The 26,148-nt window shown below is 39.6% G+C and overlaps 1 protein-coding gene across 2 annotated transcripts in view; it reads right to left on the bottom strand.

The window, feature by feature from the left end:
• ADGRB3 (adhesion G protein-coupled receptor B3) overlaps positions 1-26,148 on the bottom strand; it is an 886,492-nt gene that overhangs the window by 748,929 nt on the left and 111,415 nt on the right. The window lies entirely within an intron of this gene.

Below are 26,148 nucleotides of genomic sequence, written 5' to 3'. Positions count from 1 at the left end.
TTCTCCATGAATTTACATGTCTGCCGTTTTATCATTTTATTTTATTTAACTTGGAGGCAGAGCTGTGACTGGGCAAAAGGGAAGTGAGATGGGGACTTATTTTCCTCTGCTTAGGCTTGGCAGATTAAGGTCAATGCAGCAGGGGGTGGGCATGGGGTCGGGGTGTGCACAAACTGGGGGCAACCTGGGTAAGGACAGTCTTATCGACAGAGGATGAACTGGCCTCTGAAATATAAGAAGACTCAGCAAGGAGTGCCCAGCAAGGGACAAGTCTTGTCCTATGCAGCCTGAGAGCAGCGATATGTAGCCTGGAGTTGGAGTCATTCTTGCCCATGTGGCACTTTCTGGAAGTCACGTGAGACAGCAGAGCTAGGATTCAGCTATGCACTGAGTCATGGGCTTGGTGAGAAAGCTGTCCAGGAGAGAAACAGCCACCCGGGAGAGAGAGGCTGAACATGAGGGGCAAGAGAAGCTTCCAGAAGAAAGGGTCAGCTCTCAGTAACCCAGTGCAGATGGGTGGGATAGGGTAGAACTCCAATTTCCAGAAATACATGGGGAATGGAGCCTGATAAAGGCCCCACTTCCTGCAGCCAGGCCTGCTGCAATTTAGACAGTGGCTGTTCGGGCACTAAAGGCTGAAGGCTACAACTTGAGTTACATGCTTTGAAACTGTACATTTTTCTGGCCCATGTTATCACATCATCCACCAACCCATACCTCCCTTTAGTCAGCTCCTGCACCACCAGTCTCTCCCTTTGTCAATGGTGGGTAAGAAAATACACTGAAAGAAGGCCTCAATGAATCATCCTCATGATTTATTTACAGATACCATACAGCATTCTGATTGCAAGATCCCTATATTATCCATTATAAATATTTCAAGGCAAACACACTCCAAGGGTTCTTTAAATATGGGTCCAAACTAACAAAACAGGTTATAAAAAGAAAGGCAGAGGTGAATGGAAGTCTCCCAGAACAAAGAAAATTGTTAAATGCCAGAGAGGAAAAAAATGCTATGGCCAAAGTTCTATGCAGAGACAAAATTAAAAATTAATTGACAAGGTATCTGTTCATACATATCTGCTACAGTGCAAATACACAGAAGAACTATATCTGATAACACAGACAAATAAAGGTTAATGTAATCTATGCATTCATTTATTTATAGGCTGTAAACAATGGGAATGGGTTTTTCCTGGTGACTCAGTGGTAAAGAAACTGCCTGCCAATGCAGGAAACTTGGGTATGATCCCTGGGTTGGGAAGATCCCCTGGAGAAGGAAATGGCAACCCACTCCAGCATTCTTGCCTGGGAAATGCCATGGACAAAGAAGCCTGGCAGGTTATAAAAGAGAGGGACACAACTTAGCTGCTAAACAACAACAGCAGCAAACAAAGAAAAGAAAACAAAAAGAAAAAAAAACAAAGAAAGCAAAGGCATTCTTCTTGTGGCAATAAATAACACATATGCCCTATTTTGATTGACCTTCTTCCACTAATTCCTCTGATCCTCAGTCACGTGTGCTGAAGCTGTGTACTCAATATTGTATAGTTCAGAAACATATAAAACCTTTTATAGCAATTCAGTGATCACAAGCCTCCGTATTTAATGAAAGACCCTTGTTTAATATGAACTTCAATATAAAATATTCAGAAACTCCCTACTTCCTTTTAGAGCAATGGTTTTTATTCTTACCACAAAACATGTGGATAGTGATGTTTATGGCAGCAATGTTAATTGCTGAATTTCAGTAAAGCCAGTTTCATAATACATATGCTGAAATTTTAATGTAATTTTTTTCAGTGAGTAGCATGGCATAAAATGGAAATTCAATCAAATATTCTAGCTACCACAGATATTTTATGTCTGTTAATTGGGTTACCAATTAGTCAAGAATTAGAGCACACTATTATAGTCAATTCTTTAATTTTGATAAAGTTTCATTGTTTATGAAAATGATTGTGCTTCAGAAGCTTATATTACTATACCATCATATATGTTTATCAATATCCTTACAGATGTTTAGAAATACCATACACCAGGTATCAAAGGCTTTACCCTAAGTTGACTATTCTGACTTATTTTTCAGTAGTCACAAAATTTGACTTGGAATGCTTTATATTCTGCAACTATGCAAGTACTATTGCTGCAAATGTTAGCAGTATTTCTTTTTTCCTGACAGCCAGCCTGTCCAGTGTTACTGGACAGATTCACACAGACATAAAACTTAATCATGATACACGTATTTGCAACCAATTTTATTCAACGTTACAATACTAGACTAATTTGCATGCAGTATTGCCAACGAAATGCTAATACTGCTAATGACAATTTTTACCAAATGATAATCTGAATACTGTGGGCATTTCGTTGCCAAGAAAACGCTCAGCTAGATAATTTTATTTCTAGGTTTCACAATCTCCCATGAACTATTCACAGATTCTTTCATTACACACGTTTATTTTTTTAAAAATTGACATTCTTACCTACTCTGACTACTGCCAAATGTGCAAATGCCATTGGCTAAAATGGTTCCATTTATAGTACTTAGATGAATTATGCTAAAGTATATGGAAATGGTGTATCAGTTTCTGAGTCGATTCTAGGAAAGTCCTTCTGTCACTTGAAAATGCATAGGTTCAAATGAATGAAAATAACAACTGATTAAAAAGCATGTCATCAGGCAGCAACACATTCTTAATGAATTGCTCCATTACCACAAACTCTGCCTTGAATATGCATGTTATATAAATGCTTGCCTTTGAGTGACTTCACTACTTTTGCTGCTCACTGCACATGTATGGATGATTCATTACCCTGAGAAGCAAAGGAGAGGCTCACATTCTCATAAGACTATTTTCTGTCCACATGGCCAGAGTCTTCAGTTAAATAGGCTATTTTACACCAAAAGCATTTTTTCATATATAAAATACAGATTAATATATAAATTCATGCATCACATATGACTGGATAATTTAATTCACAGAAGGTAATTTAATGTCCTGTTTCCATGGGCCTCCCTGCCTCCTGTCCTGACCAGCTGAGCCCTGTGTAAGCCACCCTAGTACATGCTGCTGTAACAAGACAGTGACTTATGGCCGCTGTGAGATGACTCGGAGCCTGCTGCTTTCACGACCCATATATTCTGTCCAATAGACACAACAGCCCAATGACAGAGCAAGCTCAGTAATCCATGGGGAAAAACAACTGGACCACTGGGCTAACAGCATGGAGTGGAATATTAGAGGATGTGAAAGTCAAATTATCTTCAAAGGTATTAAATAAAATTAAAATGTGTTTAAAATGATTAGAGAAAGTCAAAAAAACATTACTAAAGAAATCAAATGGAAATAGAAGAAAGCCCAGGGATAAATAATAAAATGCTCTACTAGAAATGGAAGAGTGAAAAGGGAGCACATTTTCACACAAAAGAAAGTGGCTGAGGGCCACTGAGAAAACATCCATGTCCCAAGACCCTGTAGGGTGAGCTGTATTAAGATACCAGAAAAAGAATTCTAATTACAACTGAGTATCACATGTCCCATTAAGCAAACTCCAATTTCATTGATTATATAAAGATCACAAGCATTTCCATAAACATTTCTAGATAAAGTTACATAAAGGGTTCCTATAAACTAATAAAGAGACAGTAACTATCATAATTCAGAGTCCCTTGGACTGGATGAAGCACAAACTGGAATCAAGATTGCAAGGAGAAATATCAATAACCTCAGATATTCAGATGACACCACCCTTATGGCAAAAAGCAAAGAAGAACTAAAGAGCATCTTGATGAAACTGAAAGAGGAGAGTGAAAAAGCTGGCTTAAAACTCAACGTACAGAAAACTAAGATCATGGCATCTGGTCCCATCACTTCATGGGAAATAGATGGGGAAACAATGGAAAACAGTGAGAGACTATTTTTGGGGGGCTCCAAAATCACTACAGATGGTGACTGAAGCCATGAAATTAAAAGACACTTACTCCTTAGAAGAAAGGTTACGACCAACCTAGAAAGCATATTAAAAAGCAGAGACGTTACTTTGCTAACAAAGCTCCGTCTAGTCAAGGCTACGGTTTTTCCAGTGGTCATGTATGGATATAAGAGTTGGACTATAAAGAAAGCTGAGCACCGAAGAATTGATGCTTTTGAACTGTGGTGTTGGAGAAGACCCTTGAGAGTCCCTTGGACTGCAAGGAGACCCAACCAGTCCATCCTAAAGGAATCAGTCCTGGGTGTTCACTGGAAGGACTGATGCTGAAGCTGAAACTCCAATACTTTGGCCACCTGATGTGAAGAACTGAGTCCCTGGAAAATACCCTGATGCTGGGAAAGATTGAAGGCGGGAGGAGAAGGGGACGACAGAGGATGAAATGGTTGGATGGCATCACCAACTCAATGGACATGAGTTTGAGTAAACTCCAGGAGTTGGTGCTGGACAGAGAGGTCTGGTGTGCTGCAGTCCATGGGGTCACAGAGTCGGACAGGACTGAGCGACTGAACTGAACTGAACAATCATAATAAAAAGGCATAAGTTGGAAATGAACAAGAGGTATCCAGATAATACACAAATCATATGATACATTAAAAATTACATTAGGAAACATTTACATTATGTTTCATTTAACTATTTATTGATATTATCCAACATTGGCAAGGTTATACCAAATATTCTCAGGTTTTTTGGAGGTTAATTTTTAGTACTTCTTTTTTTTAAAAAAAAAAGAAAAAAATTATAAATATACATATCTGTGATTGAAAATCACCTTACAGGAATGCATCAGTAAGAAAATTTGTACTGAATTGTTGACTACAATAAGACTTTACAATAAATATACCCATCACTAGAGGAATGATTGACAAATGCTATGCTGTCAGTAACTGACATCACTATCATCAATATCATCTTTCTTACAAACTGTAATAAACAGACATAGAAGGAGAGCTGTATTATATTGTCAAGTGCAAAAGGCCAGCTGCAACACAAAGAAATAATAAACTCTCACTGGGAAGAAAAGACTAACTAGATAAATGTGTGTGTATATGTATATATTTATGTATATATATATATTCACATGTGTGTATATTTGTGTGTATATATATATTCACATGTGTATATGTTTGTATTTATATATTCACGTGTGTATATTTGCATATATACATATTCATATTATATATTTACATAATATATAGGGATTTTCTAAATTCATTTCAAAATATACAGAGATATAAGTATATGATGTAAGATATATAGGTGTATATATACATATATGTGTGTATGTGTATATATAAATGTACAAGTATTTATACACATATATAAAAATGACATATATATATATATGTATATGATTTACAAAAATCCTGTAGGATACAAATACATACTGATTTTTAAAGTTTATTTTTTTCAACTTCACAAAAATATTTTATCTTTTTTTGATGTTTATAACAGCTTTATTCATAATCATCAGAACTTGGATGCAACCAAGATATCTTTTTAAAAATTTATATTGGAGTATAGTTGATTCACAATGTTGTGTGAGTTTCAGGTATACAAGAAAGTGATTCAGTTATACATATATATGTATCAATTCTTTTTCAAATTCTTTTCCCATTTAAGTTATAACAGAGTATTGAGTACAATTTTTTATGTGGTTAAGAAACACACAGCACAGAATGGACCATCTTAACTTCTATTAAGTATGCAGTTCAGCAGTGTTAAGTATATTCACATGGTTGTGAAACTGCTCTAGAACTTTTTCATCTTGCAAATCTGAAATTCTATGCTTAATGCTAATTCCAACAGTAAACAACAGTTCCCCTCTTCCTATGTTATTTCCATTATACCAACTCAATTTTCAAACAAGAAACCCTATTTCTGAGAAGGAAGTGTACAGATAGTATTTTTATTTTTCTCTTCTCCCTCTGTCAGAGTCAGGTCCCAGAAGAGGCAGGAAAACCATCAGATTCATTGTTACATGTATATCACCTGCGATTGGAAGGCTCTGAAGCCCTTTTACATCATGAAGAAGCTGCTCATTAGCAATGATCTGTGTTAAGACTGGGAAAAAAACACCCAAGGAATTTATTTTCTAGGATTTCTCCAAAAGCCTGTTGCAAGCCAACAGTAGGGAAAGAAATCACTGACTTTTAACTCCTATTTCAGAGACAGTGTTACTGTGTTATTTTCTTCACATGTTAGGTGAAATTCTTCATACAAGATATATGTGTATTCAGCCCTGTCACTAAACTTTCAACAAAGGAATCTGTTTAAAATCTTTATGAACTTTTTCATGTTGCCCTGCTTACCAAAGCAGTATCACCCATGAATGATGATGGGAGAGTTTACACACTTAGGTAAAATACCATAAGGAAAAGAATGGAAAGAAGATGGGAAAGATTTTTAAAGAGCATTTCATCAGAAGGAGAAGGACATGGCAACCCACTCCAGTATTCTTGCCAAGAGAATCCTGTGGACGGAGGAGCCTGGTGGGCTGCTGTCTACCAGGTCACGTACAGTCGGACACGACTGAAGTGACTAGGTGTGCATGTGTGCATTGGAGAAGGAAATGGCAGCCCATTGCAGTGTTCTTGCCTGGAGAATCCCAGGGGCAGAGGAGCCTCGTGGGCTGCCGTCTACGGGGTTGCACAGAGTCAGACACAGCTGAAGTGACTTAGCAGCAGCAGCAACAAAAGCAAATATATTTAGGCTCTGAGGAATTAGCAACATGAATTCACAATGCTCCCTCAAGAAGCCAATTTGCTGCAGTAGCCCTTTTGATCTGGTTTCAAAAAAGGGACATGCCATGCTGTGTAGGAAGGCCAGGCTGCTTGTGTTCAAATGCCAGCACCACTCCATGCTAGCTGTGTGACCTGTGTGACCTTGTGAAGCTGCCTTTATCTCCTCTGCCTCAGTTTCATAATCTGCATCATGTAGATAAAAATAGTATTTCTCAGAAAACCAAAATAGTTCATTTTTGCTGACAATTCAGTTCAGCTCTCCAATTCCTTCAGCTAAACTTCAGATCATTGCTGCCTGATGGATTGGGAAGGCTAAAAAACAACCAGCATACTCTCCAACTATGCTTCAGGTTCTGTAGAACTGTAGAACTCACTCTTCGTTAAGAGTGTAAGAGAAATGGAAGACAAGGTTGTGTTCCAAATTAAATTTTATATATTAAAAAAAATTACTTCTGTTCTTCACAGACACAAGTAACTAGTACATTTTAATAACACATGATCTTGTAAAAGGATAACACTGCAACTATCGCATACATGGTTTTAAAACAAAAGCTCATGTAAAAATGGACACCGACATTGGGGTCCATACAAGACCACGGTTCCCTGAGGTTAATGGTAAAAGTTGATTTTTTATAGATTTTACTATTTTATTTTAGGTCATCATTAATTGATCTTCTTCATCTTTCTTCAAAAGATAGTTTATCTCTTTTTTCCTGTTTGTTTTTGTTTATGTTTTTATTGAGGTATACTTGATTTATAATGTGTTAGTCACTCAGTCATGTCTGACTTTTTGCGACTCCAGACTATAGCCTGCCAGGCTCCTCTGTCCATGGGATTTCCCAGGCAAGAATACTGGAGTGGGTAGTCATTCGCTTCTCCAGGGACTCTTCCCAACCCAGAGATCAAACCCGGGTCTCCTCTACTGCAGACAGTTTCTTTACCATCTCAGTGTACAGCAGAGTGATTCAGTTATACATACATATATAGAAATTTTTTCAGATTCTTTCCCATTATAGATTATTACAAAATATTGAGTAGATTTCTCTATGCTATACAGTAAGTCCTTGTTGGTTATCTGATTTACAGTAGTGTGTATATATTAGGAGTTTGGGTTTAACATACAGAAGTTGATTTTTAAGGTGTCTTTATTATCTAACTATTATAAGAATGCTTATGTTTGTTTGTTGTTGCTATTTGTTTTCTGTTTATCACTTTACGGATTTGTGTACCCAGAGCCCTGTGAAAAGCTGGCCCAAACATTTAACACTGTATATAACTATAACCCTGAATATTCATCGAAGGACTGATGTTGAAGCTCCAATACTTTGGCCACCTGATGCGAACAGCCACCTCACTGGAGAAGACTGTGATGCCAGGGAAGATTCAAGGCAAAAGGAGAAGATGGCAAGAGAGGATAAGATGGTTGGATGGCATCACCAATACAATGGACACGAACTTGGGAAAACTCCAGGAGATGGTGAGGAAAGGGAAGCCTGGTGTGCTAGAGTCTGTGGGGTCATGAACAGTCGGGCACAACCTGGGGACTAAACAACAACATAATTTTAAGTAGCACAGACTCCCACTCACTACAATATACCTTGAGATCTGTTTTGAAAAGAATTCTTTATTGATCAGCAGAAAGCAGTAGAAACAGAAACCATTATCCGTGCCCCATCAAGTGTACAACATCTGATAAAATGGAGATGTTAGCAAGCTGCGTGAGGATCTCCTACTCCTGGATATTGGAATTCGTCTCCTATGGTTGTACTTGTGTAGATGAATATTGTTGTTCACTTGAAAATGTTAAATCAGCATCTCCCTTAACAAGCTACAAACTTTGGCTATCAGTAGTCCAAAAAGTTGAATAAAAGTAAAGAAAACTATAGTAAGTCTCCTACATACAAAAGTGTTTTATTCCGAGAGCACATTTCTAGACCCAATTGGTTCCCATGTCCAACAAAGTTAGACTAGGTATCCAACTAGCACAACCAGCTAAATAGTACTGTACTGTAATAGGTTTGTAACACTTTTCACACAATTAATACATTAAAAAATAAATAAATAAATAAATAAAATATTTTTAATCTTACAGTACACACCTTGAAAAGTACAGTAGTACAGTACAACAGCTGGCATACAGGGACTGGTATCGAGTGAACAGGCAAGAAGAGATACCGACTGAAGAAGGGAGAGGAAGTGGGAGATGGTAGAGCTGAAGGATTGTCAACTACGATTGCAAGCTGCAATTCAACTCATGCCTGACATTGATAGCACAAGTTCTGGTTCCTTGCTGGATTCAATTCTATCTAACCTTTGGCAAAAATGATCCAATGATGCCTGGGTAGCAGCTCTTTTTGTCCTTGTCATAGATGACACAGCTGTTGTGACCTTCGTGTACTGTTCTGTGTTCAGGTCCATTGCCTCAAAAACTAACAGCACCTCTTCAAGTAAAGAACACCCCCTGCCATTTCCTGCATCCTGAATCTCTTCAGTTCTTCACTCACTTCTTCTTCCTCCTGTCTCCCTTCATTTTTTCTCTGGGCCTCCAATTCCATCAGGTCTTCATCAGTAAGCTCCTTGGGTGCACAGGAAGGAGATCAGGGAAGTCTTCCTCTTGCAGTTCTGGCTCCAGCTTCTCGCTGAGGCTCCATGAGTTGCTCAAGACCTCTTTGGCCTCCTCACCCACCTTCTCAAATCCACAAAAATCGTGCACAAACTGCAGACAAAGCTTCTCCCAAACCCCATTCATGGTGATGGCCATAACCTGATGCCAAGCAAAGTTAATGTTTTTATCACCTCGTAGTTGTGATAGTCCTTCCAAGTGAAAGTGAAAGCCACTTAGTCACGTCCGACTCTTTGCGACCCCATGGACTGTAACCCATCAGGTTCCTCTGACCATGGGATTTTCCAGACAAGAGTACTGGAGTGGGTTGCCATTGCCTTCTCCACGGGATCTTCCCGACCCAGGGATCAAACCCACGTCTCCTGCATTGCATGCAGACGCTTTACCATCTGAGCCACAGGGAAGCCCATAGCCCTTCCAAAGCTGTTGCAAAGTTGCTCCTGATTCATCACTCACCTTTACTGCCTGACAAAAAGCATGGCATGAATAATATATCTCCAAAGTCACTGTAACTCCCTGGACCACAGGTTGGATAGGCAATATAGTATTCTGTGGCGGACGCACTGCTGTGACGTTTGCATGAGTCATCCATGGATGGGGGATAGCCCGGAGCACCGTTGAGCAGCAAAGCGGTGTTGAACAGGGTGTCCTTCTCCAAGCAGTCCTTCTCTACCTTAAAGATAAAGTGGTAGAAAAACAAATCCTGGAAATGGCTCTTATAACCCCGGCTTTGGGGTGACTCTGCCACAACAAGAAGAGAGCCCTTGGCTATGTTTTCAGGGCTCCTGGATTCTCTGAATGATAAACTAAAAGAGGCTTCAGATTCACATTGTGGAAGCCTTGTCACTAAACTATACAGTTAGCATACCCTTTGCTGTTTTCAGCCTGGCGTCAACTTTACCTCCTTACTGATGTAAGCGGTCTGGTATCTTCTTCCAGTACAGTCCTGTCTCAGCCACATTAGAAACCTGCTCAGGTAAATATGTGCCTTCATCAGCAATTTCTCAAAGCGTTTCAGGACGCTCTCTGGCAGCTACCAAATCTGCACTCGCTGCCTTGCCATTTACCTTTACATTGTGAAGGCTGGCCCTGGCCTTGAACCGATGAAACCAGCCATGGCTGGCATTAAAAGATGCTCTGATGCTTCACCGTGTTTCTTCTTCAAGTCTTCATGAAGGCTTTCAGATTTCTCTTGAATCAGCATTAAGCTGAGTAGGACTGGAGACTGATGCTGACCCTGCATCTATGCACTGAAAAGTTTCTCCATCTCTTCTGTCACTTCTCCAAGCTTCTTTTATATTATTGTGAACATCATTGGCGCAGCAGACTTCACATGTTCCATGATTGTGTCCTTGTTCTTTAGAATCTTGCCAGTGGTTGACTGATTCATGTTATAAGAACAAGCAACAACTACCATCTTTTGTTTCACACTCTCTCAATCATTTTCACTTTTGTTTCCAAGAGCTTCTTAGCAGTACCAGCTACATCACCATTGCTTTTACACTTGCTTGCATACATCCTGGGCTTGAAATAAAGATACTGTACTATTGTACTCTATACAGTAATACACAATAAAGTACACAAAAGCACAGCCACTTATAAAGGATGCACACACACGTGACAATGCATGCCAGAGACGTGAACTAATTTACATGATTAGACATGCAAATGCATGTTCTCATCTCTGAAAGTCTGAACTTGAAGGTTCGTATGTAGGAGAATTACTGTATTTAAAACCAAGCAGGGGATATAACAAAACAAAATGACCACTGATATTTTAAACTCTCCAACAAATAACAAGGTATGGCATGAGATCTATTAATAATTAACCTACAATTTGAATATGTTAACATATGTTATGTATTTTAGTCCTATGATTTTTTAAAAATAAGTCAGAGTTAAGGACAATTCACATCCCCAGACAACAAACCATATCATGTCTTTTTTTCCTAGAACTTCAACATCTCCCTGCCTCACTTGCAGCTGAGTTTATAATCACAAATTATAAATAAGCAAAAAAGAGTCCAACAGCTCTTATCTGTGTATCTACCATCGACATACACACATACCTACAGACTCGGGTTCTTTCATCTCCTGCAAGCTCCTAACTGAAGAAGGGCTCCCCAGTTGTACACCAGGATACATTCTCCTCTCATCTATTTAAAAATAAGCTTTTATCCTCTTAACTCATTATATCACCAAACTGTTCTCTAAGGAAAAATCTGATCAGCATACTAAAGCATGCTCAACTTTCTCCCACCTTAAAAACAAATCACAACAAAACTTCTGCATGACGGTACATATTTTGCCAATATCTAGCTCAGTGTCCCTTCCCAACAAAATGCCCAGAAGGAGTTGGTTCTTCCAATCACTCTCTTCCTATTCATTCTTCAAGCTAATCCACTCAGGTAGTGGAGATTTCTGTCCTTCTATGATTCATCTCATTCAAAATATATGCAACAAAGAAGGAAAAAGGGACATTTTCAGGGGTGTCACCCCAGACGTCATAAAGGCGCTTCCTGTTGCATATACTGGCTATGTAACATTTGAAAAGGAGAAACAATATTTGGGATTCACTTACAAGTTGAATCAATTTTTTTTAATTACTATAATCACCTATACTATAAGCACTCCTATGGCAGAAAGTGAAGAAGAACTAGAGAGCATCTTGATGAAAGTGAAAGAGGAGAGTGAAAAAGTTGGCTTAAAGCTTAACATTCAGAAAACTAATATCATGGCAACTGGTCCCATCACTTCATGGCAAATAGATGGGGAAACAGTGGCTGCATTTATTTTTGGGGGATCCAAAATCACTGCAAATTGTGACAACAGCCATGAAATTTAAAAGATGCTTACTCCTTGGAAGGAAAGTTATGACCAACCCAGACAGCATATTCAAAAGCAGAGACATTACTTTGCCAACAAAGGTCCGTCTAGTCAAGGCCATGGTTTTTCCTGTGGTCATGTATGGATGTGAGAGTTGGACTGTGAAGAAGGCTGAGCACTGAAGAATTGATGCTTTTGAAAGGTGGTGCTGGAGAAGACTCTTGAGAGTCCCTTGGACTGCAAGGAGATCCAACCAGTCCATCCTAAAGGAGATCAGTCCTTGGTGTTCATTGGAAGGACTGGTGCTGAAGCTGAAACTCCAGTACTTCAGCCACCTGATGCAAAGAACTGACTCATTTGAAAAGACCCTGATGCTGGGAAAGATTGAAGGCAGGAGGAGAAGGGGATGACAGAGGATGAGATGGTTGGATGGCATCCCTGACTTGATGGACATGAGTTTGGGTAGACTCCAGGAATTGGTGATGGACAGGAGGCCTGGCATGCTGTGGTCTGTGGGGTTGCAAAGAGTCGGCACAACTGAGCAACTGAACTGAACTGATAATCACCTAATTGTAAGGTAATACTTGGGTTGTAAAGAGAAATTTCATTTTTTCCTGAAAGGAATGAAGTAACAAATAATTGTTAAAACATTTCCTCTTTATCTATTACAAAATCTACATATTAAATAATCACTTTGGTTAAAAAAATTGCATGGTAGAGAAAAACACTTAGTGAGGTCCTCATTGACCAGCATAACGCTGGTCATTGGTCACTGTCCTCATTTTACTGACCAACAGCAGAATGTGAAATGTTACCTCACATCCATTCCCTGGTCTTCTCTTTCTTTTCCCCATGGAGGCGCACAGCCTGTTTACTGCCAATAATTTATGTCTTGTTCGTCACCATTTTCTTGGAACCTAAAGCACCCATGAATGGTTTCATGCTGCTCAAGTAATATTTTTAGTACTTTTTCTTTGGGTTTTACTGAGATAGAGTTGACATATATAACACTGTGTAAAGGTGTACTGCATAATGATTTGACTTAAATAGATCATGAAATGATTATCCCAATAAGTTTAGTGACCATCCATCATCTCATAAAGATATGAAATTAAACAAAAATTATATTTTACTTGTCATTTACTCTATTAAAAACTTTCACATACAACATACAACAGTGTTAATGATATTAATCATGGTGTACATTGTATTCCTTTCTCTTTCTTGATTGAGTACAGCACAGTACACACTTAGTTTTCTATCTTAGGAAGACTTCCTGTCTCCTTGGCTGTATCCTCGCAATATCTCCAAATGTTAACGTTGGACAGACCCAGCTCATAGTTCTCACAGCTCTTCTCTATTTAGAGTCATTTTCTTCTTAACACCACACAATTACATTTTAAATTTTAATCTTAACTATGCACTGACAATGGCAACAGCATTGCCATGGTAATGTCAAAGAATGTTCAAACTCCTGCAAAATTGCACTCATCTCACATGCTAGCAAAGTAATGTTCAAAATTCTCCAAGCTAGGCTTCAACAGTATGTGATCTGAGAACATGCAGATAGTCAAGCTGGATTTAGAAAAGGCAGAGTAATCAGAGATCAAATTGCCAGCATCCCTTGAATCACAGTAAAAGCAAGAGAATTCCAGAAAAACATCTACTTCTGCTTCACTGACTATGCTAAAGTCTTTGACTGTGTGGATCACAACAAACTGTGGAAAATTCTTAAAGAGATGGGAAGGAGTATCAGACCACCTTACCTGCCTGCTGAGAAACCTGTATACAGGTCAAGAAGTAAGCATTAGAATAGGACAGGGAAAAATGGATTGGTTCCAAATTGGAAAAGGAGTACGTCAAGGCTGTACACTGTCACCCTGCTTATTTAACTTATATACAGAGTACATCTATACTGTCACCCTGCTTATTTAACTTATATACAGAGTACATCATGCAAAATGCTGGGCTGGATGAAGTACAAGCTAGAATCAAGATTGCCGGGAGAAATATCAATAACCTCAGATATGCAGATGACACCACCCTTATGGCAGAAACAAAGAGGAACTAAAGAGCCTATTGATAAAAGTGAATGAGGACAGTGAAAAAGTTGGCTTAAAGCTCAACATTCAGAAAACTAAGATCATGGCATCTGGTCCCATCACTTCATGGCAAATAGAAGGGGAAACAATGGAAACAGTGAGAGACTTTATTTTTTGGGCTCCAAAATCACTGCAGGTGGTGACTGCAGCCAAGAAATTAAAAGATGCTTGCTCCTTGGAAGAATGACCAATCTAGACAGCATATTAAAAAGCAGAGACATTACTTTGCCAACAAAGGTCCATCTAGTCAAAGCTATGGTTTTTCCAGTAGTCATGTATAGATGTGAGAGTTGGACTATAAAAAAAGCTGAGTGCCAAAGAATTGCTGCTTTTAAACTGTGGTGTTGAAGAAGACTATTGAGAGTCCCTTGGACTACAAGGAGATCCAACAAGTGCATCCTAAAGGAAATCAGTCCTGAGTATTCATTGGAAGGACTGATGCTAAAGCTGAAACTCCAATACTTTGGCCACAGGATGCAAAGAACTGACTCATTTGAAAAGACCCTGATGCTGGGAAAGATTGAAGGTGGGAGAAGGGGATTACAGAGGATGAGATGGTTGGATGGCATTCCCGACTCGATGGACATGAGTTTGAGTAAACTCTGGGAATTGGTGATGGTCAGGGAAGCCTGGTGTGCTGTAGTCCATGGGGTTGCAAAGAGTCGGACACGACTGAGCGACTGAACTTATTCACTGACAACTTCCACATTTTCATCTCTACTTGGACCTTTGTGAAACTCCAGACTAGTGTACACAGGGACCTCTGTTATACACAGACAATGTGAAATGTGTTTCCCAGATTTATTATGACCCAAACCAAATAGAATCTTCTTGCAAAGACTGGGCTTCCTTATCTCATTAAGGTCAACTTCATTCTCACAGCTGCTCATCCCAAAGTCCTCAGGCCCTTCCTCATGGGTTACTCTCTTTCCTCTATATTCCATATTGAGCATTCAGGAAATTGCTGGCTTTTGCTTTTAAATATAGTCAGTCTCTCGTAACGTCCCACTGTCTCCACCATGTCTTATTACCACAGTTATTGCTCTCATTCAGTCCATCACCATGTTCTGTCCTGGGTTATGGGAATAGTTTTCCAGCTGGTCTCTTGGCTTCCACTGTGGTCCTTCAACTGTTCTTAGCTCAGGGGCCAATGCAATTAAAATGTTTGTCAGATTACATCACTTCTCTGCACAAAATACTTGGAGAATTCACATTCTACTGGCCCACTACCGGGACCTGCAAGATGATACAAGTCCTGGACTCATTACTCAGACTCCACCTGTGACAACTCCCTCCCCTACTCAGGTCATACACGCCACGCAGCTGCTGCTGCTGCTGCTGCTGCTGCTGCTAAGTTGCTTCAGTCATGTCCGACTCTGTGCGACCCCATAGATGGCAGCCCACCAGGCTCCCCCGTCCCTGGGATTCTCCAGGCAAGAACACTGGAGTGATTTGCCATTTCCTTCTCCAATGCATGAAAGTGAAAAATGAAAGTGAAGTTGCTCAGTCGTGTCCAACTCTTCTCGACCTCATGGACACCAGGCTCCTCCACCCATGGAATTTTCCAGGCAAGAGTACTGGAGTGGGGTGCCATTGCCATGCTGACTCCCCTTCAAATCACCATCAATCCTCTTATTTCATGTTTTTACACTTGCCATTTCATAACCATCTACCCCAAAATCTATCTGTCACATCTACTGTATAATCCTAAGGGATATGATTTAGGTCATACCTGAATGGTCTCATGGTTTTCCCTACTTTCTTCAATTTCAGTCTGAATTTGGCAATAAGGATTTCATGATCTAAGCTACAGTCAGCTCTCAGTCTTGTTTTTGCTGACTGTATAGAGCTTCCCTATCTTTGGCTGCAAAGAATATAATCAATCTGATTTTGGTATTGACCATCTGGTGATGTTCATGTGTAGAGTCTTCTCTTGTGTTGTTGGAAGAGGGTGTTTGCTATGACCAGTGCATTCTCTTGGCAAAATGCTATTAGCCTTTGCCCTGCTTCATTCTGTATCCCAAGGCCAAATTTGCCTGTTACACCAGGTGTTTCTTGACTTCCTACTTTTGCATTCCAGTCCCCTATACTGAAAAGGACATCTTTTTTGGGTGTTAGTTCTAAAAGGTCTTGTAGGTCTTCATAGAACCATTCAACTTCAGCTTCTTCAGCATTACTGGTTGGGGCATAGGCTTGGATTACTGGGATATTGAATGGTTTGCCTTGGAAACGAACAGAGATCCTTCGGTCGTTTTTGAGATTGCATCCAAGTACTGCATTTCGGACTCTTCTGTTGACTATGATGGCTACTCCATTTCTTCTAAGGGATTCCTGCCCACAGTAGTAGATATAATGGTCATCTGAGTTAAATTCACCCACTCCAGTCCATTTTACTTCACTGATTCCTAAAATGCCAACATTCACTCTTGCCATCTCCTGTTTGAACAGTTCCAATTTGCCTAGACTCATGGACCTCACGTTCCAGGTTCCTATGCAATATTGTTCTTTATAGCATTGGACTTTACTTCTATCATCAGTTACATCTACAACTGGCTGTTGTTTTTGCTTTGGCTCTGTTTCTTCATTCTTTCTGGAGTTAATTCTCCACTGATCTCCAGTAGCATATTGGGCACCTACCAACCTGGGGGGCTCATCTTTCACTGCTATATATTTTTACATTTCTATACTGTTCATGGGGTTCTCTAGGCAAGAATACTGAAGTGGTTTGCCATTCCCTTCTCCAGTGGACCACATTTTTTTAGAATTCTCCACCATGACCTGTTTGTCTTGGGTGCCCCTAGACACAAGGGCATGATCATAGCTTCATTGAGTTAAGACAAGGCTGTGGTCCATGTGATCAGATCCATTAGTTTTCTGTGACTATGGTTTTTATTCTCTCTGGCCTCTAATGGATAAGGATAAGAGGCTTATGGAAACTTCCTGATGGGAGAGACTGAGGGGGAATCTGGGTCTTAATCCAATTTTCTGTTGATGGGTGGGCCTGTGTTCCCTCCCTGTTGTTTGACCTGAGGCCAAACTATGGTGGAGGTAAGGAAGATAATGGTAGTTCGTAAAGGTAATGGTAATGAAGATAACCTCCTTGAAAAGGTCTCATGCATGCACTGGGGCACTCGGTGTCCCCAACCCTGCAGCAAGCCACCAGCCACCCATGCCTCCACCAGAGACTCCTGGACACGCACAGGCAAGTCTGGGTCCATCTCTTGTTGGGTCACTGTTCCTTTCTCCTGGGTCCTGGTGCACACAAGGTTTTGTTTGTGCCATCCAAGAGTCTGTTTCCCCATCCTGTGTAAGTTCTGGCAGCTGTATGGTGGGGTTAATGGCAGCCAAGAGGGCTTATGTCATACCCAGGTCTACTGCACCCAGAGCCCCTGCCCCTGTGGCAGGCCATTGCTGACCTGTAAACCCACAGGAGACACTCAGACACAGTTCTGGCTCAGTCTCTGTGGGGCCTCTGGGTCCTTATGCACACAAGGTTGGTTTGAGCCTTCTGAGCATCTGTGGCAGGTAAAGGGTTTGAATCTAAATGCGATTTTGCCCCTCCTACAATCTTGCTGGGGCTTCTCCTTTGCCCTTGGATGTGGGGTATCTTTTTTCGGTGGGATCCAACATTCTACAGAGATGGTTGTTCAGCAGTGAGTTGTAGGTTTGGAGTTCTTTCAGGAGAAGATGAGCACACGTCCTTCTACTCTGCCATCTTACGCCAGATTAGCTCTGATAGACAGAGTGCCTGAAGAACTACGGATGGAGGTTCATGACACTGTACAAGACACAGTGATCAAGACCATCCCCAAGAAAAGAAGACAAAATGGTTGTCTGAGGAGGCCTTACAAATAGCTGAGAAAAGAAGAGAAGTTAAAGACAAAGGAGAAAAGGAAAGATGTACCCATTTGAACGCAGAGATCCAAAGAACAGGAGGGAGACACAAGAAAGCCTTTCTCAGTGATCAGTGCAAAGAAATAGAGGAAAACAATAGAACGGGAAAGACTAGAGATCTCTTCAAGAAAATTAGAGACACCAAGGAAATATTTCATGCAAAGATGGGCTCGATAAAGGACTGAAATGGTATGGGCCTAACAGAAGCAGAAGATACTAAGAAGAGGTGGCAAGAATACACAGAAGAACTGTACAAAAAAGATCTTCATGACCCAGATAATCACGATGGTGTGATCACTCACCTAGAGCCAAATATCCTAGAATGGGAAGTTGAGTGGGTCTTAGGAACCCTCACAACAAAGAAAGCTAGTGGAGGTGATGGAACCCCACATGAGCTATTTCAAATCCTAAAAGATGATGCTGTGAAAGTGCTGCACGGAGTATGCCAGCAAATTTGGAAAACTCAGTAATGGCCATAGGACTGGAAAAGGTGAGTTTTCATTCCAATCCCAAAGAAAGGCAATGCCAAAGAATGCTCAAACTACCGCACAATTGCACTCGTCTCACACACTAGCAAAGTAATGCTCAAAATTCTCTAAGCCAGGCTTCAACAGTACTTGAACTGTGAACTTGCAGATGTTCAAGATGGATTTAGATAAGGCAGAGGAACCAGAGATCAAATTGCCCAACAATAGTTGGATCATCAAAAAAACAAAAGAGTTCCAGAAAAACATCTATTTCTGCTTTACTGACTACAGCAAAGCCTTTGACTGTGTGGATCACAACAACCAGTGGAAAATTCTGAAAGAGATGGGAACCCAAGACCACCTGACCTGCCTCCTGATAAATCTGTATGCACGTCAGGAAGCAATAGCTGGAACTGGACATGGAACAACAGACTGGTTCCAAATAGGGAAAGGAGTACGTCAAAGCTGTATATTATCACCCTGCTTATTTAATTTATATGCAGAGGACATCATGAGAAAGGCTGGGCTGGATGAAGCACAAGCTGGAATCCTCAGTTAAGTTTACTCCTAGGTACTTTTTGTTTTGATGGATACAAATTTAAACAAGTTTATTAATTCTTTTTTTTTTTTTTTTTTTACTTTCTCTTCCTGGTGAAAAAGTATACAACTGACTTTTAAACATAGGGAAAACATGGAACATCACTAATAATAAAATAGATAAAAATAGTATTGATAGTATTTTTCTACTAAAAAACAAGCTACAAAATACTCAGTGCTATGAAGGATGGGGGGAGCTGGTTCCTATTTGAAACAACTCTTCTACTTTATTCATAACTCCTAATACAGTAATTCCAGTTATGAACAATAATAAACTGCTGCTGCTGCTGCTGCTAAGTTGCTTCAGTCGTGTCCGACTCTGTGTGACCACATAGATGGCAGCCCACCAGGCTCCCCCGTCTCTGGGATTCTCCAGGCAAGAACTCTGGAGTGGGTTACCATTTCTTTCTCCAGTACATGAAAGTGAAAAGAGACAGTGAAGTCACTCAGTCGTGTCCGACTCTTAGTGATCCCATGGACTGCAGCCTACCAGGCTCCTCCGTCCATGGGATTTTCCAGGCAAGAGTACTGGAGTGGGGTGCCTTTGCCTTCTCCGAATAATAACTTGCTGCTGCTGCTGCTAAGTCACGTTAGTCGTATCCGACTGTATGCAACCCCATAGACGGCAGCCCATCAGGTTCTCCTGTCCTTGGGATTCTCCAGGCAAGAACACTGGAGTGGGTTGCCATATCCTTCTCCAATGCATGAAAGTGAAAAGTGGAAGTGAAGTTACTCAGTCGTCCCCAACTCCTAGTGACCCCATGGACTGCAGCCCATCAGGCTCCTCCGTCCATGGGATTTTCCAGGCAAGAGTACTGGAGTGGGGTGCCATTGCCTTCTCCCAATAATAACTTGAGACTTACATAAAGATTTAAGCATAGAAACAGTCATTGTTACATTATAAAGAAATGTTGGAAAACATCAGTAATTTTTTTTTAAGTTAAACAAATTATGATGTATTCACAGGCTAGAGTATCATAACCACATGTAGCATTTCCTATTACATAGAAGAAAGCCCATTATGTCTTATTGAGGGAAATATTCTTATATAAAGATATGAGACATTAAAATGCTATACATGACTAACTCAAGTATACTTTTAAAAAGACAGACTGACAGACAATACAACAACTATTAGCAGTAAGTGATTTTGGGTTCTGGGACTACTTTTCAAATGAACATAGTTTAATATATTTTTATTTTCATGGAGATATTCAAAGTGATCTATATTATAAAATTTTATTAATTATTTTTCAACTTCCTGTTACTGATAATAAGGACAATAATCACTCTTGCAATCATTATTATCATGATATCAAATATAATTAGTTTCATTTTGTTATAAAACATTGATAAGCTATTTAAAGTCAAAGCATTCTCCATCCATAATAAAAATTTCAATGCCAATAATTGTAGTAAAATATTTTTAGAGGAAAAGGAGAATTCAGTAGCCATTTTATTATAAAAATTTTTAAATCTTTTCACTTAAATGCTTTCATCAAAACTGAAGCATTCATCTATTTTAAGACAGAAGGACAAAAAACAGGTTTCCAGAGTTTGCCCCTAATATGGGATTATGCAATATCTAGTTCTTTTTCTCCATAAATTAAATCCAGTCTAATGCCTTAAGCCTCCATTGAATAGCTGTTTCAAGCAAGGCATGGTGATAGGATAACCCTTAGTATCCAGGCTAGAAACCTTCCCAGAGAATAAATTTGAAGGTGGAATTTTTCCTTCCCAATTTTGTTACATAATTTCAAAGCTTAACATGTTAAGAAAAAACTCTATATAATCAATTCAATTAAGCTAAAATTTAGTTTCCAATGTACTTTATTTTTTTCCAATATATTTTAATATAGACAAAATCACACTGTTCAACCATCACAACCTTCTCAGTACTTTCCACATTAATAGATGTATTTCTATTTTTAATTTGTAAACTTATGTTTACCTGTTTTCTTCTCTATCATATACATTTGTTGTTCAGTCATCAAATCGTATCCAACTTTTTGCTATCCCATGCACTGCAGCATGCCAGGCTTCCCTGTCCTTTACACAACCTATAACTGTAAGGCAATTTAATCAATTTCTCAGATGCTAACAAATCGTCATTGTACCCTCCGTCATAGAAAAGCAAAATTGTGTTAGATATTCTCAGCAGGCTTTTAGAAACTGGGGTAAGCCTATTTTTTTCATGTCAGACACATCTTAGATTTAACTATATATATTTTATAGTTTAATTAATAACCTCAATTCTAGAATTCATTCTTTCAAGTAACTTTGTATCACATGCTATGTGTGTACTAAACATGACATGTAGAGCAGTAAATTAGATAGAAGAGATTATTTCCTGAAAGTATCAGGCTAGAAGTGAAAAAAAAAACAGAGCAGATATTCCCAGGTATGTTGTGTGTTACAGAGATGGTTATGGAGCTCATAACCAGTGACCCTAGGTAGATACATCAGTCTCAGGCAAGAGGTGAAGTCGACGGTATCCAAAGCAAAGAGAACAGTAAAGACCATGAGGCAGAAAAAATCTCCATGAATTTTTAGTACCTGAAATGAGTCCCAGATGGTTTAAGCACATTATTGTGAATGAGGTGAGGAGTCAACAAGATTGAGGATGCAGATATACAGATTTTTTTTTTTTTTCCAGTTTTTACCTGCAATGGGAAACTAAGAACAGTAATTAGGAGTACCGTGGGCAGTGAGATAATCATCACAGTTTTTGAGATTTTTCTTGAGCTTTAGCATTAGCATTAGCCATTTTCATAGCAGTATTGACCTTGTGTGAGTTCTGTATTTTATCACTTCATTTCACTCAGTCAAGTATCAGATGTCCCAGAAGAAGCCCAGGTTAAACTCCATCAATAGGGTAAGAAGTAGGAGGCCTCTCATGTGGCCTGATCAACAGACCTAATCTGAACCAAATCCTGGACTCTCCTTCCTAAATCATTCCTATAAACATTTCCAAGTTGAAAAGCTGACTATTCTTCCAAAAGTCTTGTTAAAAGGGCAATCCAGCGTCCTCCTCAGTCTTCCCTGGTGGTCTTTCAGTGATAAACATGCCTCTGGGTAGACTGCTGAGGAGCCTCCTCTCCACGGAATGTCCTTGTCCTCTGTATACATCCACCTGTTCCCATTTTTAATTACCATCCTCCAGTATCTGGGACACTCCTCAGTGTTCTTACAGAATGTTCTTATAGAATCCACGTTTTTCTTCTACATTACCATCACCCTGATATGCATTTAAATATCCATATGGTGCTTTCAAAATTTCATATCAAATTCAGTGTCTTCTTGTATCTACTCCTTTTGCACATCCCCAAAGCTTCCCTGTTGGCTCAGAGGGTAAAGCATCTGCCTGCAAGGCAGGAGACCTCGGTTCGATCCCTGGGTTGGGAAGATCCCCTGGAGAAGGAAATGGCAACCCACTCCAGTAGTCTTGCCTGGAGAATCCCGTGGACGGAGTAGCCTGGTAGGCTACAGCCCACAGGGTCGCAAAGAGCTGGACATGGCTGAGTGATTTCCCTTTCACAAGACTGAAACCACATCTTTGGATAACAGGCAGAACCTCTAGCACTCAACGCATTTTGATCTTTTGCCCTCTGAATTTTCAAAAACCTCAGAACTCCATTACCATTAACTTCTTTGGTATTCTTGATAAGTTATAGCCTTGCTAAGTATTACTTTCTCCAAAGGTATCCCCAGCATGAGTAAACTCCAGTCAGGATAAAGGGGAAAGATGCTAAATTTCAATATGAATACCTAGCTATGAATAGGTAGTAAGAACTTGACAGAAGATAATCTGTAGGTTCGCAGAGCTCAAAAAGCAAAAATGGGAAAGAAATGTTTAAAAATGAAACACTCTGAAGCACACTGGAAGAAGAGGGACTAAAGACATCCTCTTTAGTCCTCTCCATTTGTATTCTACATCCGTCTGATACAAGCTGTCGTTAATAGTCCTTTCTTTCTCAAGTCCTGTGAGAAACTTCTGCCCACTCTACAACTTATTTAATTAGTTTTCTGGTACTAAATATTTCTATGAACCTCATTTTATTTTCAAGTTCATATTTATATATCTATTTGTGATCTCCCCTTCTTCCATGAAAATCCCATTGGTAGAAGAGCCTGGTAGACTGCAGTCTGCAGGGGTCCCAAAGAGTCGAACATGACTTAGCCACTGAGCGTGCACGCACATACACTTCTTCCATGAAGGATTTGAGAAAGTTCCCTCTCTGTTGACTGATTAGCACTCTCGCACCTTCAAAGCAAAATTCTCATAAGGGTGGCGAGTAGTGGTTCTCAGACTATGGACCCAGACTAACAGCAAGTCATGTATTTCTGAGATGATATCAGAAACATAAATTTGGTCCAGTCCCAGGTCCGATCAGAAACACTGGGGTGGGGTCCTGTAACTTTTACTCCGGCTGATTTTGATGCTCTCCAAAGTTGGAAAACTATCAATTCTTTTCCTTAACCCTGATGGCACATTAAAAACATCTGGGCTATTTATTTATTCTTGGTTTCACTGGGTCTTCGTCACTACCCACAGGCTTTCTCTAGATGCAGTGAGCAGAGGCTACTCTTCCTCACGGTGCATGAGCTTCTCATTGTGGTGGCTTCTGTTGTGGAGCAAGGGCTCCAGGGCAGGTGGGCCTCACTGGTTGTGGCACACAGGCTTAGCAGTTGTGACACAAGGGCTTTTAGGTGCTCTGCATGCAGAATCTTCCTGGACCAAGGATCGAACCCACATCCGCTGCGTTGGCAGGCAGAGTTCCATCCACTGTACCACCAAGGAACTCCCCCGGGCTCTTTCAAGTAAGACCTTTGCCTGGGACTCACCACGGACCATGCGAAGCCCAATATGGTGGCAGCCCAGGTTCCCCAAGACTCTGATACGAGGGTGGAATCTCGCCTCTGCTTCAGCCCTGTCCCCCACAGAGCTCCTGCACTCCAGCCTGAACCCCGTCCACTCAGAGACACACTGTGAATCCTCCTGGACCCCCTGACCCCAGTCCTGCAGACCTCTTCTCCGTCTGCTTGTCACACATTGTCTCTCCAGTCCCACACCACATGTGATAGGACGGTATTTATTCATCTCTGAATTTCATTTAATTGTTAAAACTCAAAACAACTTCCTTTAAAAATAGTTCAGTGTTTAAATACTTTAAAACAATTAAAATTTTAAAACTAGTAAATTGTTTTTAAATTATCAATTATGTAATAAGGAATTATTTCACTATTATAAGGCCTAATACTCATATTAATTGATTTACAAAATACATCTATAAGGAGATAAGCTAAATATAACCATGAAGTTCGTACTGCATGTTTTTTTACACTATTAAAAAATAAAGTCTTAGAAAACAACTTGAAAGTACAGAATAGATATGAGTATATATGCACATATCGGTGAAGGCAATGGCACCCCACTCCAGTACTCTTGCCTGGAGAATCCCATGGACGGAGGAGCCTGGTGGGTCACTAAGAGTTGGACACGACTGAGCGACTTCACTTTCACTTTTCACTTTCATGCACTGGAGAAGGAAATGGCAACCCACTCGTGTTCTTGCCTGGAGAATCCCAGGGACGGGGGAGCCTGGTGGGCTGCTGTCTATGGGGTCGCACAGAGTCAGCAACAGCAACAGCATGCACATATGGCAAGGTATATTGATATGCATTTAAGTTGTCAATGAACACTATTTAATTTATTCAAGTCTATTACTTTTATAAACAGTGATCAATATCTGCATATAGTGATAATATGATCCACACATCTGTAAGTTGGTAATATCCAAATATATCTCTTTTCTTTTTCATTCTTGGAATTAAATCTAATTTTACATTGTAGAAGTGACTAAAATTATATTATTCATTGTTTTACTATAAATGAAAACAACTTAATTTAGGCATATGTCAGTGCAAGCGATAAACATGCTTCTGACTAAAACATGAGTAAGCCAAAAAGTTCATAAATATCATGAGTTTGATCATTAGTGTTACTTCATATTATTAGAAAGTACATTTACTTGAAGAATATCATTTTTCAAAACATTTATGTTTTGATCTTGAAGCTTAATAAAAGAATTGGTACTGTAGATAACATTGTAATGTCATAGTTTTAAATTTTAGGCTTTTGTTTTTTTCAGAAGTTCTTTTTGTGTGACTGGTCTATACTCATCTTGACATCTTGAAATGCAACTTAAGTTATGCATTAAAGTATAAGTACGTTATAGCTGATGCTATTGCCTTGAAGCATAATGCATAAATCCTTATAGAAGACTCAAACAGAAATAATGTAAACCCTAGTGAAGCCATGTGATTTTAATCACTAAATAGTTGACTGATAGTAAGTCGGTACCATAAGAATTAAGATATCTATGGGAAAACACTCTTTTAAGAAAAAAGAAAGATTAGTTATGAGATTACTAATCAAATATTCACTTATTTATATGTATATCCTTTCATCACTATTATTATCAAGTCTCTTTCATCTTTAGCAGACTTGGAAGAAGGATTTCTATCTACATCATTTGTATTTCTTTCTGATACTTTCTTAAACTTGCTCAAACAACACATCTGACTTACTTTTTACTTGGCTGTAATCCAGATAAACCATTAATTCCTTCTTAATTTCTTCCTAAAGATTTGTTTTTCCCTTGTTTATGTGACTAACTAAGATTTTTCTTCTTCCTTTCTGAACATTACCCTGCAGGTCTGTGACTGACATCAAAGCAGTGTGCTGTCTCAATCTGTGGATTAACAAATAGGGAAAAAACTAACTCAGCCTCATGACTAACGAAAACAAGGACTCTCATGCATCAAGGAAAGCTACATATAATTAAAAAGCCCCATTTAATCCATTAGTTTTAGCATCTTCTACTACTACTTCCCCT

This window comes from Bos taurus, chromosome 9, assembly GCF_002263795.3.
Source record: "Bos taurus isolate L1 Dominette 01449 registration number 42190680 breed Hereford chromosome 9, ARS-UCD2.0, whole genome shotgun sequence".
In the NCBI taxonomy this organism is placed as follows: Eukaryota; Metazoa; Chordata; class Mammalia; order Artiodactyla; family Bovidae; genus Bos; species Bos taurus.
This window is presented reverse-complemented; position numbering and strand designations above follow the sequence as displayed.